We start from the raw sequence: 13,007 nt of genomic DNA on the forward strand, positions 1-13,007 counted from the left end.
CGGTCGGTGCCCAAAGCAACGGATAGAAAATTACCTTTACTTAGCTTAGATAACTAAAACATGTAGAAAGTCCTCTCTAGCCTAGCTAGCTACCAATAGTTGTAGTCCTTGGATATAGTCTTAGCCTTAGGTAGATTAAACACGTTCCCTAAGTTTGATATCCTTTTGGGGTTACCCGAAGGTGAAGTGCTACAGCAGTATTTCATGCACTTGCAGATTTATCTCTGGTCGTAAGAAATACCAACAACCACCCACCATATGAAGAACACACTACCAGCCAATCAGAAGAGATCACAATGATTGGAGGCCCCACGTGTCAATCAAAACCGACTACAAATGAGTCAATCCATGGTGCAACATGTAGAGGGCCCTCCAGTCAGTATCCCAGCCGAAGGAGTGGCCGATAGGTGGGACTAGAGAGTTGACCAAACCTCTTTTGGCCCCCTCATCTTGGCCCTTCAGATGGCAACTTCTCATTCAATGCCAATAATGGTTAGGGGTGTTAACCAACCGACTTCACAATTGTCATAGGATGGTTATAAAAGAAGCTCGGTTCCCAGGAATGATGCTTCAGTAACACAATGGTTAATTCTTAAGCAGAATTTAACTCTTGCTGAGGCTACCTCATACATCCAAGCAGCATTTCCTACTTTTGAACCTTGAGGACAAGGTTCTTGCGAGGGAAGGGTATTGTCAGGAGCTGTGAACTGAAATGGAGTTCAGACTTAGGACTGAAGTTATAGATGGGAAGCAGAGGAAGCTTCAGCTGGGATAACGATTTGATGGGTACACTTATGAGGATCAGACGACTATCAACGATGGAGAGAAAAGCGAAGGAGATCAGGCGGAGGTCACTACACCAGGACAACTGTAGTGATTACCTGTTGTTATTTTCAGCTGAAATCATGCAGCTCATTGTTTCCATTATTTCTTCTTACTTTTACCTGTACAGCTGGATGTAATCGCCTGAATTGTAAGCTACATATTAAGGCCTTTGGCCCTAGGGAATGAATCAAGATCAAAACTACATTTCATTTTTTTTGGAGATTATGGTTACCACATATTCACTCGGCTGGGCTATCCAACTGGTTACAGGGGATAGATAATGTATATAGAATACGTACAAGACTAGGACTTGGGTATTATGTTTTCTTGTGTATCAAGAAATGACTTGTAATCCTAGTTTGTTAAGTTTGTGGATTAGATATAGGAAACTTAAACCGTAAGTGAATAAGTTTCTATCTTATAAGACTGCTCCTTCACCTATATAAGGAGGGCAGGACGCCCCTTAGGGGGTATTCACAACCCGATCGTCAGATCAATACCTCTCATTGAGAGGGTATAAATATGTCTAAATCATTGTCTCCGCATCCATCCACTTTTAGGTCTTGTGCGCTACCCCTTTTCATATTGCCGAATTCCAGTTTCTACAGTTGACGTGTCAGGTAGAGGCTGTGTTGAGTTTCCCATCGACAAGTGCGATGGAACTAATCTCAGGAGTCGTCGGCACCGTCTTCGCTCCAAGATCCAATTCAGCTGATGATGAGATCCGCCGGCTACTGCTGATGACGGCATCAAGATAGCCATCGCCTATAGGGGCAGATACACACATGCGGTGGTGGTTAATTTTTTTGAATCGCCCCAGCCAAGCTGATCGACGCACACGGCGTGTCACCGGCCATCACTCACGATCCAAGCCACGCCGCACTATTCGGGTTGGCAGTTCCAATTTAATTTTTATTAGATTGATTATTAATTTCTGACCGCTATTTGATTTCCTGGCATTTTGTTGTTGTTTTCCACATGCCGATTGAGATAACGAGACGTCCATCATCGACATCCACTACTCGTGTCTAGCCGTTGCTGAGAGCTCTTCTCTCTCTCCCTCCCATGCAGATGGTCGAACTGTTTTTATGCATAAAGTTTATATACCTAATGTTTCTATTTATTAAGTTTTCATATATAAAGTTTATATATATAACTTTATATATAGAGAGTTTTCATGTATAAAATTTTTAGGCAACGGCGAAGCCAGAATTTTAACACGAGGGGGCCAGCTTAACAAGTGATTATGATCATAAAAAATAGTGTAACAAATATACGTAAATTTTTAACTCTTTCCACAAGTAATAAATCATATTATTGTAAAAAACAACACATGATAATATAAAAGATGGATAGGTAGCATTACTTCATGCATTTATTTATTTTAGAGTAAATTTCACTTTGGGCCTGATTTTTTGGCCAAAGTTTCACCATGAACCAGGTCTAACTCTACCTTTTCAGTTAGCACCAAGTATGATTACCTTCTTATACAGTTTGGACCGGGTATCAATACTTTTGGGCCACCACGTTGGCTTGAGCTGGTGAACTCAGTTCAGGGCAGAGAGTTATCGAGGGAGACTAGCGCGCGGGAAAGGAAGAAGATAGTGTCGTGGAGGTGGAGGTGGAGGTGGAGGTGGACTTGCTCAACGCCTCGGCCTCCACCCTTGCCACCGGCGGCTCGTGGCCGCGTCTCCGGAGCGGCATGGCGTGGCGGCGGCGTGCTCTTTTCCGGCTCCGAATTGGCATGGCGGCGCGCTCTTCAGCTCCGGTGTAGTGCTGGCGGAATGAATCAATGTTTGTTTCTGAATGAGTGTGCAAGTAAGATGGAGCTGTCCATTTTGCCACTAAAAACAAGCAAAGAGGTTCCAAGTTCCATATGTACATGTACCTGATGGTGAGGCACAATGAATTATCGGTACAACATGGCACTTGTGATAATTTCCCTTCCCAGTGCCTTCTCTTTAGTGGTACTTATCTACAGTACACAGAGCTAATAAATCCTACTAGTCTAACTTGCTGAGGCTTTTGGCCTCCATTCTGCCGTGAGCTGAAGGAGCGGTGCGTGCACCCCGTTGCCGGCACCGCGGTCGAGCAGGAGAAGAGCATGCATGCCGCCGCCCTGCCGCGCCGGAGCCGAAGAAGAGCACGCGCGGCCGTTGCGCCATGCCTCGCCAGAGCCAGAGACGTGCACATGGCCGCCGCGTCATGCCACGCCGCAGCCGCATCATGCCGCTCCGCAGGCGCAGGAGTCACCACCAGTGGTGAGGGTGGAGACCGAGGCGTTGAGCAAGTCCGCCTCCACGGCACTATCTTCCTCTCCCATGTACTAGTTTCCATCGATAATTTCTCTTCCCTGAACTGAGTTCACTAGGCTCAGATCAAGTGGCCCGAAGTCTTAAAACCCGGTCCAAATTGCAAAAGAAGGTAATCATAATACCTGGTGTTAACTGAAAAGGTCGAGTTAGACATAGTTCATGGTGAAACTTTGGTCAATAAAACAGGTCCAAAGTGAAATTTACTCTAAATTTTAATTTAGCCATATGAGGACTAAGCAGAATGATTATAAGCAGAGATAATATCATCCAAGCTAAAAGTCTATCTGATAAATAATAAAAATAAACCTAGATCTTGTCAAAAGAAGCAACAAACTCCCTATCTTGCAAATATTAGTTAATATTATAGAAATTTAAAAATTGAAATGGATTGGTAAATTACACTACGGGAATTGAGGTTTAATTTATGATTGAACACTACACCATAATAAATTATACAGCTTAAATATTAGTCACCTAAGGACTTAAACTTGATTATTACTGATATGTAGCACGGAAAATGCTACGCATACGATTTTTATCTTCCAATTTTTGTACGATCAAACGTAACGGCGCGGACGGCAGGGGAACCTAACGCGAGCGCGCGGCGCACGCACACGCGGCAGGATCGCTTATGGGCCCGAAAGCCCAATTAACCTTTTGCAGCATCTGACATGAGATTATATCTATACTTTGAGATTATATTAGAATAATCTACCAGGTAGTATTTAATCTAACTAAATTTACTGTCTAATCTAAAGGGAATAGAAGATATTTTGGGCCTTCTACCTCATGACTAAAAGAGTGGAATGTTTGAAACAAGTTCTGCTTCATCACCATGTGACATCAATTAATGTGCTGAGCAGCACTATACTTTGGCTTTAAGTTTGTCTCTAGGAACTCTCTCTGTATCTAAACATATGCAAACCTTGTTTGACATTGGTTCATATATATATGAACTTTTTCTGCATCCAATTCTAATTTTGGCCATTAGAATCTACTTTCAACTATGGTTGATGCTATCCCTGTCCAAGGTGCAAGGAACATATATGTATGAGTAATTTGCTTCACCTGCCACATAATAAAGGAGCGCTAAGTACAATTACCATATAAGATATAATTAGGACGAAAATTGCTTAATATATAATTAGATAGAAAGAAGATTGCTTTGGTTGGCTATGCAAGCATGCCAACGAGAGAGCAGACCAGCGCATTAGAGCTTGGGCTTTGGATATGGACTCAACAGGGGAGGGATCCGTTTCATCGCTAAAAAACGTTAGGAGTAAGGAGAGAAACGTTTCATCGTATAAACGTCATACAAAAACAATCGTACGTATAACAGTGCTGTATGTAGCACACTAGCACTAGTAGTGTACAGGTGAAGGGAGATTCATTAATTAGTATTCATTCTGTCGTTGGGGGAGGCCAGGCCTCCTCCCTCCCCCCTTGGCTTCGCCCCTGTTTTCAGCCAACATAAATGCAAATAATCACATGGGCTTTTTCCCTAGTTTACACATGGGCCACAAGGTAGGAGGAAAGGGGAAGCAAGTGGGCTGGATTGGATTTAGTTTCTTAGCTTTGTGGTCCTCTCGTTGACCACGCTCTAGACTAAGCTAACTACTAATTTGACCCTCTTCTGTCAACTTTACTCATTTGATCTTTTTTTCAAAATTGAAGACACAGTCTGACCCTATTACGTTAAGGGTACGTAAATGTGTTAACTGGAGTATAAAATGTCCCTTCTGCCCTTACTCATTTTACCAAGCTTTTAGTTAGTTTGGCATAGTTACGTATGGTGAAATATTGAGAAAGAACAATGATAAATTTGTGCACTTATTTTAGGTTTCACCGATTTGTGACAAGTTTGACTTAAATTTATCATATTTTCGTGAAATTTGACCTAGGTTTGTTAGATTTTTTTTTGTCAAATTTGATTTCAGTTTGCAAAATGGACTTCAATTTGATAGATGTTTGACAAGGCTAACATATATGTGATGAAAATATGAATGAAAGTTTAACAAAATTTTTGGGCAGTATCCACCCAAAATACACCCACATTGAAGTTTAACCTATATTGAAGTTCCTCATTTGATATAAATTCCTACCAGAGCCAAAAATATTCCATGTTGATTAAACCATATATGTTTTGGTTACTTGCAATTCTATTGAACTTTGTCAAATTCTTGTGAACTGTGTAGATACTTCTCATGCTCTATGATCAAGATCATACACCCACATATATGCACATGCTAAACTCCTACACTGGGAGCTAGCAATTATCCATTCCATTTCCATACTACCACTAAAAATGAATTCTCCATGATTTTATGTGCTTTCTTCTCCTAAAAAGAAAATCATTTTTGAAAAAAAAAAAGGAAAGAGGGAAAGGCATGGTTATGAAAATAATAAAGTTATGCTCTCTCAAGTATGAGCATGATATTGGAAAAAAAAGAAAAAAAAGATAATAATGTAGCCATGCCCTCTCCTTATTAATAAAAAGAAGGATTTTTGGGAGAAGAAAGTAAGCACAAAGGAGAAGCGTTTTCTTTATTTTTCTTCACATTTCATTTCCACCATATATCACACACACACTTTGCACGATCTTGATCTTAAGTATGTTTAGTCATCTATTTTAGTCTAAGTTTTTGACTTAGTAATAAACGTGAATGCAAGTATGCCATGTTTGATCCCTACTGAGCTCCACATATCAAACCTTAGAGTAGGAATCTAAAAGGGCAAAAAGGTGAGGAATTCATATTGATACACTTGGAGAGACTGAGTGAATCATTTGAGGAACTTGGATTTCTTTTGTAAAATCATTTGAAAACTTCTGGAATAAAAGTTGAATAAAAATTGGGTGATTAGTGCTCTAATTGTTGTTCTATCTTTCAACCGCTCAAGGCAAGGAAAGGCAGTGTCTTGTGGGAATTAGGGGTAAGGGTAAGCCACCATGCCAAATATTATTTAATTTGAGAGAGAGTACATATACCTTGCACCTGTACATTTGAGATATACAGCATAGTAGCAATTCCTGATCAACAACCAAGTCTTTGTTTCCGTTCGTCCTTTACTTGGGACGAGCAAAGGTTCAAGCTTGGGGGGTTTTTGTTGATGGACGTTAGCGATCAGTTTCGACCGTCAATACTACCAAATTAGAGGAGAAATAGTTATGCTTGTAATGCATATTTGTGTTAGAATAATAATATTCCACTGGTAATAGGTTTACTGACCTTTTGCAGAGAATAACCACAGAGTGGAGGAGAATCGACATCAAATCAGACGATCAATCAATCGGACAATGTCGAGGATCAGACTTATGTATGAATGGGCCAAAAACTCAAAAATGACATAACCAATTGGGCCAAAATTCACAAGTCTACGGAGAGAAGCAATGGAGGAGACCGCCAGCCGAGGATGGGCTGGTTTGGCCCAGGCCATGGTTCGGCCGAACCCCCATCAGCGCCTTCCATCCTGTGGTTTTGCGTGGACATCCAGGATGCATCCTCAATGACAGTTGCAGGGCAGTTAGGAAATTTCCAACTGCCACAACCGTCATTAGCAGCTATAAAAGGAGCTCCTCTCATTCCATTTTCCACACACTTCAAGCAAGAGCTTTCTCATATTCTCTCAAGTTTAGTTTAGTAGTATCAAGCTAGTGGAGTAGGAATATAATAGAAATCGGAGTCCAGAAGTCTTCGGAAGAGTTTGGGTATGGCTCTAGCAGCTCTCCTTTCTTCTTTTGTAAGACTTGTATTTTATTTAGAATATTCTTCTTTATACAATTATGGTATTGAAATACTTTCCGAGTATATGAATGCCAACTTTACTTTATGTTTAAATTATACTGATTATACTGCTAGCTTATCTGGGAGATGCATAGGTACGGGTATAATGTTTGCTATTGCAATTACTCTATGTCATGACGATGATATTAGAGTAGTATCTGGTAGTTTAGTCCTGGTGTCTAGATTACTAGGTATCATTATTTGGGGTTATATGCTACGGATGAGAGGTGGGTCGTTGATGGTGACAGCTCAGTATGGGTATTCCTTCACGCATATATATAGTCCTAAGTTAATTTCTTAGGGAGGGTACTCCTCCGTATTTAGCCCCGGTTGTATGGTCATGACGGGCTGTCGTAAGGAACTCGACAGTCAGGGGTGGCTTCTTGAAGTACCATGAGGGCATCAGAAAGAGGGTATTAGCTAGTTAATTATATAACTAGGATGAATGTATAATATGTATACTAGAAGTATAGGAATAGATTCTTTTCTATTTTCTTTCCACTTAGCTTAGATAGTTTAATATGAGAATGAGTAGTTCTATGCTTGTGTGTCATCCTACCCTTTGGATTATATTAATCCCTACTTAGACTATGATTATTACAAGCAACATATAAATTATTAGCACGGTTCTCTCTACTATAATCTTCCTACGGGATTAAACAAATACGATACTCTTGCAATACTCTCGAGTGAAATGCTACAATGGTATATCCGTGCGCTTACGGATAAACTCTGTAACCATAATATACCAGGAGTATTTCTGCGCCATTGCTGGGAATTATATTTCTAGTAATGTCGTTAAGAAATACCAACAGTGGCAAGTTCACACCACCGTACAGCCAGCCGGCACTAGCCGTAGCATATATAGCAGGTTTGTCTCCTCCCTATAATCAGTACCAGTAGATAGGCAAGATCTGCTATTCTCCTAAGGAGAGGAGCCAGGATGGTCGATGGTCCTGTGAAAGCATATACCCCAATTTGCTGATGAAACCTTTTCTTTCAGGTGTTGTGCAAAGAGAAGAAGCGTGTTCGAGGTTGCTCTCGCTGCCACTCAGATGATTTGCCATTTATATGCATCTCAGATATGTTGTCTCTACTTTTCCCCTTTATAAGACAATGACAATATTTTTGGTACATGTTGATATAGAAAACTCAATTTGTTGTATATTTTACTTCCTAAGGTTGTGTTTTCACCATCGTTGACATTTTCATGGTATTTTTTCCCTTAATCATAATGCTAACCTGTGTACTCCTGACCTCAAGGTGAGCACGAAAATCCCCTTTTGTTGTATACACTATATACCAGTTTGTATGCAGATTTCAGACTTTCAGTCTAGGATTTGTATATCATTTTGAAAAGATAAGCATAATCGATCACTTGATAATTATTTTGCTTTTATTACTGATTTTTTATTCACCTAGCTCTAGCTCTACCTCTAACAACCTAACTGTTTCTATAACTCTGTATATTGCTAAACATTTAGTGTAAGCCCAGCTTTCCATATGCATCGATTTGGGAAAAAAAAAAAGTAAACCTTGTGCTCACTTAGGATCTACAAAGATTTATATGTTGATATTATTTTCAGCTAAAAATTATCTCTAGCTAGCCTTGGCTTATTGATTGCTTTTGAAACATATTACCTCCAATACTTAAATATCTAAGCTGTTATGTGTGACCACTGCTTTATGACGAATGCTACAATTAATATGTATGTGGTCTTCCTTGCCCATATACTGTTATGTCATTAAAGGTGATTGTTCTTGCTCTTATGCTGCAGTTTTTGTTTGCATGTCTAAACTCTAAAGGATGGTTATAGACTTCAGATTATTGTTCTACGAAGTAGGCAAATACTTATTGTTAGCTCAAGCCCAGTTTATCTACAATGGTGATCACTGGGTCCCTTTTTTGAATGAGAGTGTAGGTCAGTACCCTTTTTACATCCAAGGTTACAAATCTGAAATACAGTTGCATATTCTAGAACAGGATTAGATGAGATTGTTGCCTTACAGCCCTGGTGGTCTGTATTTGAATAGCCAAGTGGTTTATGTCTTTGCCGGATCAAATATATGATTTATATTCTTTTTTTCCTTTCCCGCTAGAATGCAAATTAGAAATGACATGCTTCTTTGTTACCTTCTCCTATAATCATGTTCAGCTGATTTGCTGCCCTCCTCCCTTTTCCCCTTCTACTTCGAAACTCATGCTCTCATCGACTAGCAATGAAGACAAACAATTGGCCTATGCTTAAGGGGTAATCATATATTATCATCACCATGCTGGTTTTTTTAGCTGAAAAATCTGTAACAAGCTCCATAGCTCATTGAATCATATTATGATAACTACAATAGTCCAGCAGTGTGTCTGTAAGTCAATACATAATCCCAAGGTATGCTGCATCTAGCTAGAAATCGATGTATTTAGTTTGAATATGGTCAGAGCTTTAACGGACTAACGGACTAATATAGGTGTACTTCTTTACTAAATCAATTCAAGCTCTAAAATAATTTTACATATTTTCTTCTGCTATCATATTGTTTTCTATATATGATCCTAATCTTAAAAATGGTGCTACTGATTCTATAGCATGGTTTTCTTTCAATGACAGGATAAGAGACATCGAAGTCACCCCAACAGATCAATGCCATTCATTTTTACCGTTAGATCAATGACTTCATTACCCCACAGGTACTTTTATTCTTATAAATTGGTATGCTCAGTTTATCAGTAAGTATTAAACGTGGTCACATATATTATTCCTTTTCTTTTGAAAAAAAAACATTCAATATAAATTTGTCTTCTACACATGATTCGCCATAATTAAGCACATTTGTATTCTTTTGCATCAATGATGCTTCTCCACATGATGTATTAGTTCTAAACTTATTATCGAAATTTCATGCCGCTAACGAAAAGTTGAAAAGCATGAACATGGAGTATATTGATCAACTTATTTTGCTGTTGAGATAATGTGATGGGTTCTGAGCTAAATCATAAACCAGGTAACAAGATAAAGTTAATAGACTATTGATCATCGATATTAACTCATTTTCTTAGTTTATTTTAATTTTCTCAAGACATGATCTGAATATGTTGCAATGAAGATGGTCATACTTTTCTCAGCTATGCCTTATGAATGGCATACATACAGGGCTAAAATTGTCATCCGGCATGGTCTCTGATTCATGTTTACCAAGATTTTTGGGAATTTGGATATAGTTTACCTCTTTAGGAATGCATATAGTAGAGTCATATGTTTCAATAATTAGTGATTAGTCAAATGCATACTTTTCTCAACTATTATAATCATCAAAGTTGTCTGAGGACCCATAAATGTTCTTTTTTTCTACCTTATATTGGTTATATTATGCACTTCTACTACATCCAGTTTTACTTCTTGGTTCCCCTTCTTCGTATAGATGATACCAATAGATGTATTTTATTTAGTTTCCTTGTGTTCTGGGACTGACATCATTCTTTGTTGGTAATTAGGTACCCAAAAGCAGCACAAATAATGGATAGTAAAGATTGCAGAACAAATTAAGGATCGGATGTACAGACAGTTTTACCAAGTGTTTAGAGAACTAGCGTTAACATGCCATCAGATTCCATATATGTGGAGATATGCATGTATGAAAGTTCATCTAATAGATGGTTTGTTGTTGGCGTGCCCATTAAGTGCAATCTGTGGGGTTATGCCCGTATAGAGATCTACTAGCTAATAGATGTTTTCTAATTATTACAAGGCCTCATTGTACATTAACTTGATCTTTTAGCGCATTATGTTATTACAATTTGAACAAAATTTGGTTTGCTCAGTACCGAAATATGTGTGATTATAGATATTCGTGACAAAAAATACTAGCTGGCTATCAAATATAGTTAGTCTCTTATGCACGCGCGCAGCATAGCTCGTGATTATTGCTAGTTAGATTTAATTATTGCTAGTTAGCTTTTAAATCGCTATGTACAAGTTTATAAAAGTTTTACATATAAATTATCATTATCTAAAAAAATATAAATTATTTTTTTCCTTAATATGCTGTACGGCATATTATCAGAGTATATTCAAAAGATGGGGGCCTGATATCATTCCTAGAACCTCCCAAAAGCACATTCAGCCATAGTATTTTCTCACCAGTCACCACATCATTACATTACATTACACTACACACTCGGGTACATTGTGTAGCGTACAATGTTTCCTTTTCAGTTCTCTCGAGTGGTCAGAGAACACCATCTAAACACCCCTACCCTTTTTCCCTCTTTGGTGAAAAGAATTTAAATCAAATGAATTTCCACTAGAGTCCGTGTCATACACCGGAGTTAGAATATTAGATAGCTGTACACCATTGTTACCAGCAACACAGCCAAATGCTTCTGCCAATGAAACCTCCATCCTGAGGAGATGTTGTGAGCGTCAACAGTGTATGTTGCCCCTGTCTGTTCATCCTTAATTTTAATGCTAGAGGAACCTGCAAAGAGCGGACAAGCCAATTATGACACACAAGTTAGGTACTTCATCCATCCCAGAATATGTTTGTAGCTAAAAGTTGCATATTCCATCCCATGACTAAGATGTTCAGAACTTGGAGCACGCAATGCGTGCAACATGCAAAGCTCTTTTACTGAACAACGCTTAGTATAACATGGTTCCAGCGTCCCATTTTCCTTATGAAGTGAAACTCAATCCAACTTTGGTGCCATATATTTTCGGATTGTCAAGACATTAGCAAGAACAATAGACTAAACATGTAAAGTACTATGGAATGAACTCATAACAATCAAATTTGAATGTGTTAAACTTACAGTTGTACTCAGTCCAGCCAATGACTTGATTTTCCAGGTCATAGACAACTAACTTATTTGAAAGGACCAGATCTGGAAAAAAAACAGGTAATAGCACGAACATCATATATATAACAGTTCTAAAAAAACATCAGATATATAACATTGAGTAAAGGATTTGCATGTGCTGAGCAAGACAAACCTCCCAAAAGCACCATACCCTTCCCATCCTTTGATTGTAATCCACCATTTTGGAATCCAACACAATATAAGTTATCCTGCTTAAATACAAAAAAAAAAATCACAAATCTAAGTGTCATGAACATATATCTGTGAACCTGCATATTATGATGTTATATACAGAACATAACAACTACTACAAGACTGAATGCAACGGTATAGTATCATTTCAAACTATAGTACTCCATTAAATTCAAATTAACTATCATGATCGTTGATTGGAACAATTAGACTTTGAACCTCATCATGTTAGTGCATATTTCGACTTAAGTGATTCATATTGTCTCGATATGGCGACTGATCTATCCCAATCACTTAGTTTAAATATACATCGACATAATGATTATATGCTGTTGACATCCACAGCCGATCGAGTAGATTTAGCTTTATTTTATTTATTCAAGGCAGCCGATCGATCCCAATATGACATCATCAATATAAACTTCAACCAACGAGCCGATCAGATCGTGGAATATATAATTCATGGCTCTTGGATATGTAGCTCCAGCACTCTTCAAGCCGAAGGTCATCACAACTGTTGGTATTTCTTAACGACATTACTGGAAATATAATTCCCAGCAATGGCACAGAAATACTTTTGGTATATTATGGTTACAGAGTTCATCCGCAAGCGCACGGATATACTATTGTATCATTTCACCCGAGAGTATTCCAAGGGTATCGTATTTATTTTATCCCGTGGGAAGATCATGTAGAGAGAACTTGACTAATAATTTATATATTACTTGTGATAATCATATTCTAAGCAGGGGTTAAGATAATCCAAGGGTAAAGTGACACACAAGCATTAACTTCTCATTCTCATGATATATCATCTAAGCTAAGTGGAAAGAAAAGAGAAAGAAAATCTATTCCTATACTTCTAGTATACATAGTATAATACCTATACTAATCGGGCACTTTTTTCGAGCTCTCACGTTAACCAGAAAGATCTAGCCATTGATCAAATAGATCGTATTGTTGCAACAGTTGATCATTGAAGCCAATGAGCGTGTAATTTTATGGGCCACTTAAAAGCCCGTCTACTATGTGCCATGG

General features: G+C 38.5%; 1 long non-coding RNA gene across 1 annotated transcript; it reads right to left on the reverse strand.

The window, feature by feature from the left end:
• Positions 1-10,985: 10,985 nt before the first annotated feature.
• Positions 10,986-12,096, reverse strand: LOC136356369 (uncharacterized). Its single transcript, XR_010741111.1, has 3 exons — positions 11,911-12,096; positions 11,730-11,801; positions 10,986-11,395 (listed from the first exon to the last, which is right to left on the reverse strand). It is a non-coding gene; the product is annotated as an uncharacterized lncRNA (long non-coding RNA).
• Positions 12,097-13,007: the final 911 nt, after the last annotated feature.

The sequence above is a fragment of the Oryza sativa genome, chromosome 4 (assembly GCF_034140825.1).
Source record: "Oryza sativa Japonica Group chromosome 4, ASM3414082v1".
Classification (NCBI taxonomy): domain Eukaryota; kingdom Viridiplantae; phylum Streptophyta; class Magnoliopsida; order Poales; family Poaceae; genus Oryza; species Oryza sativa.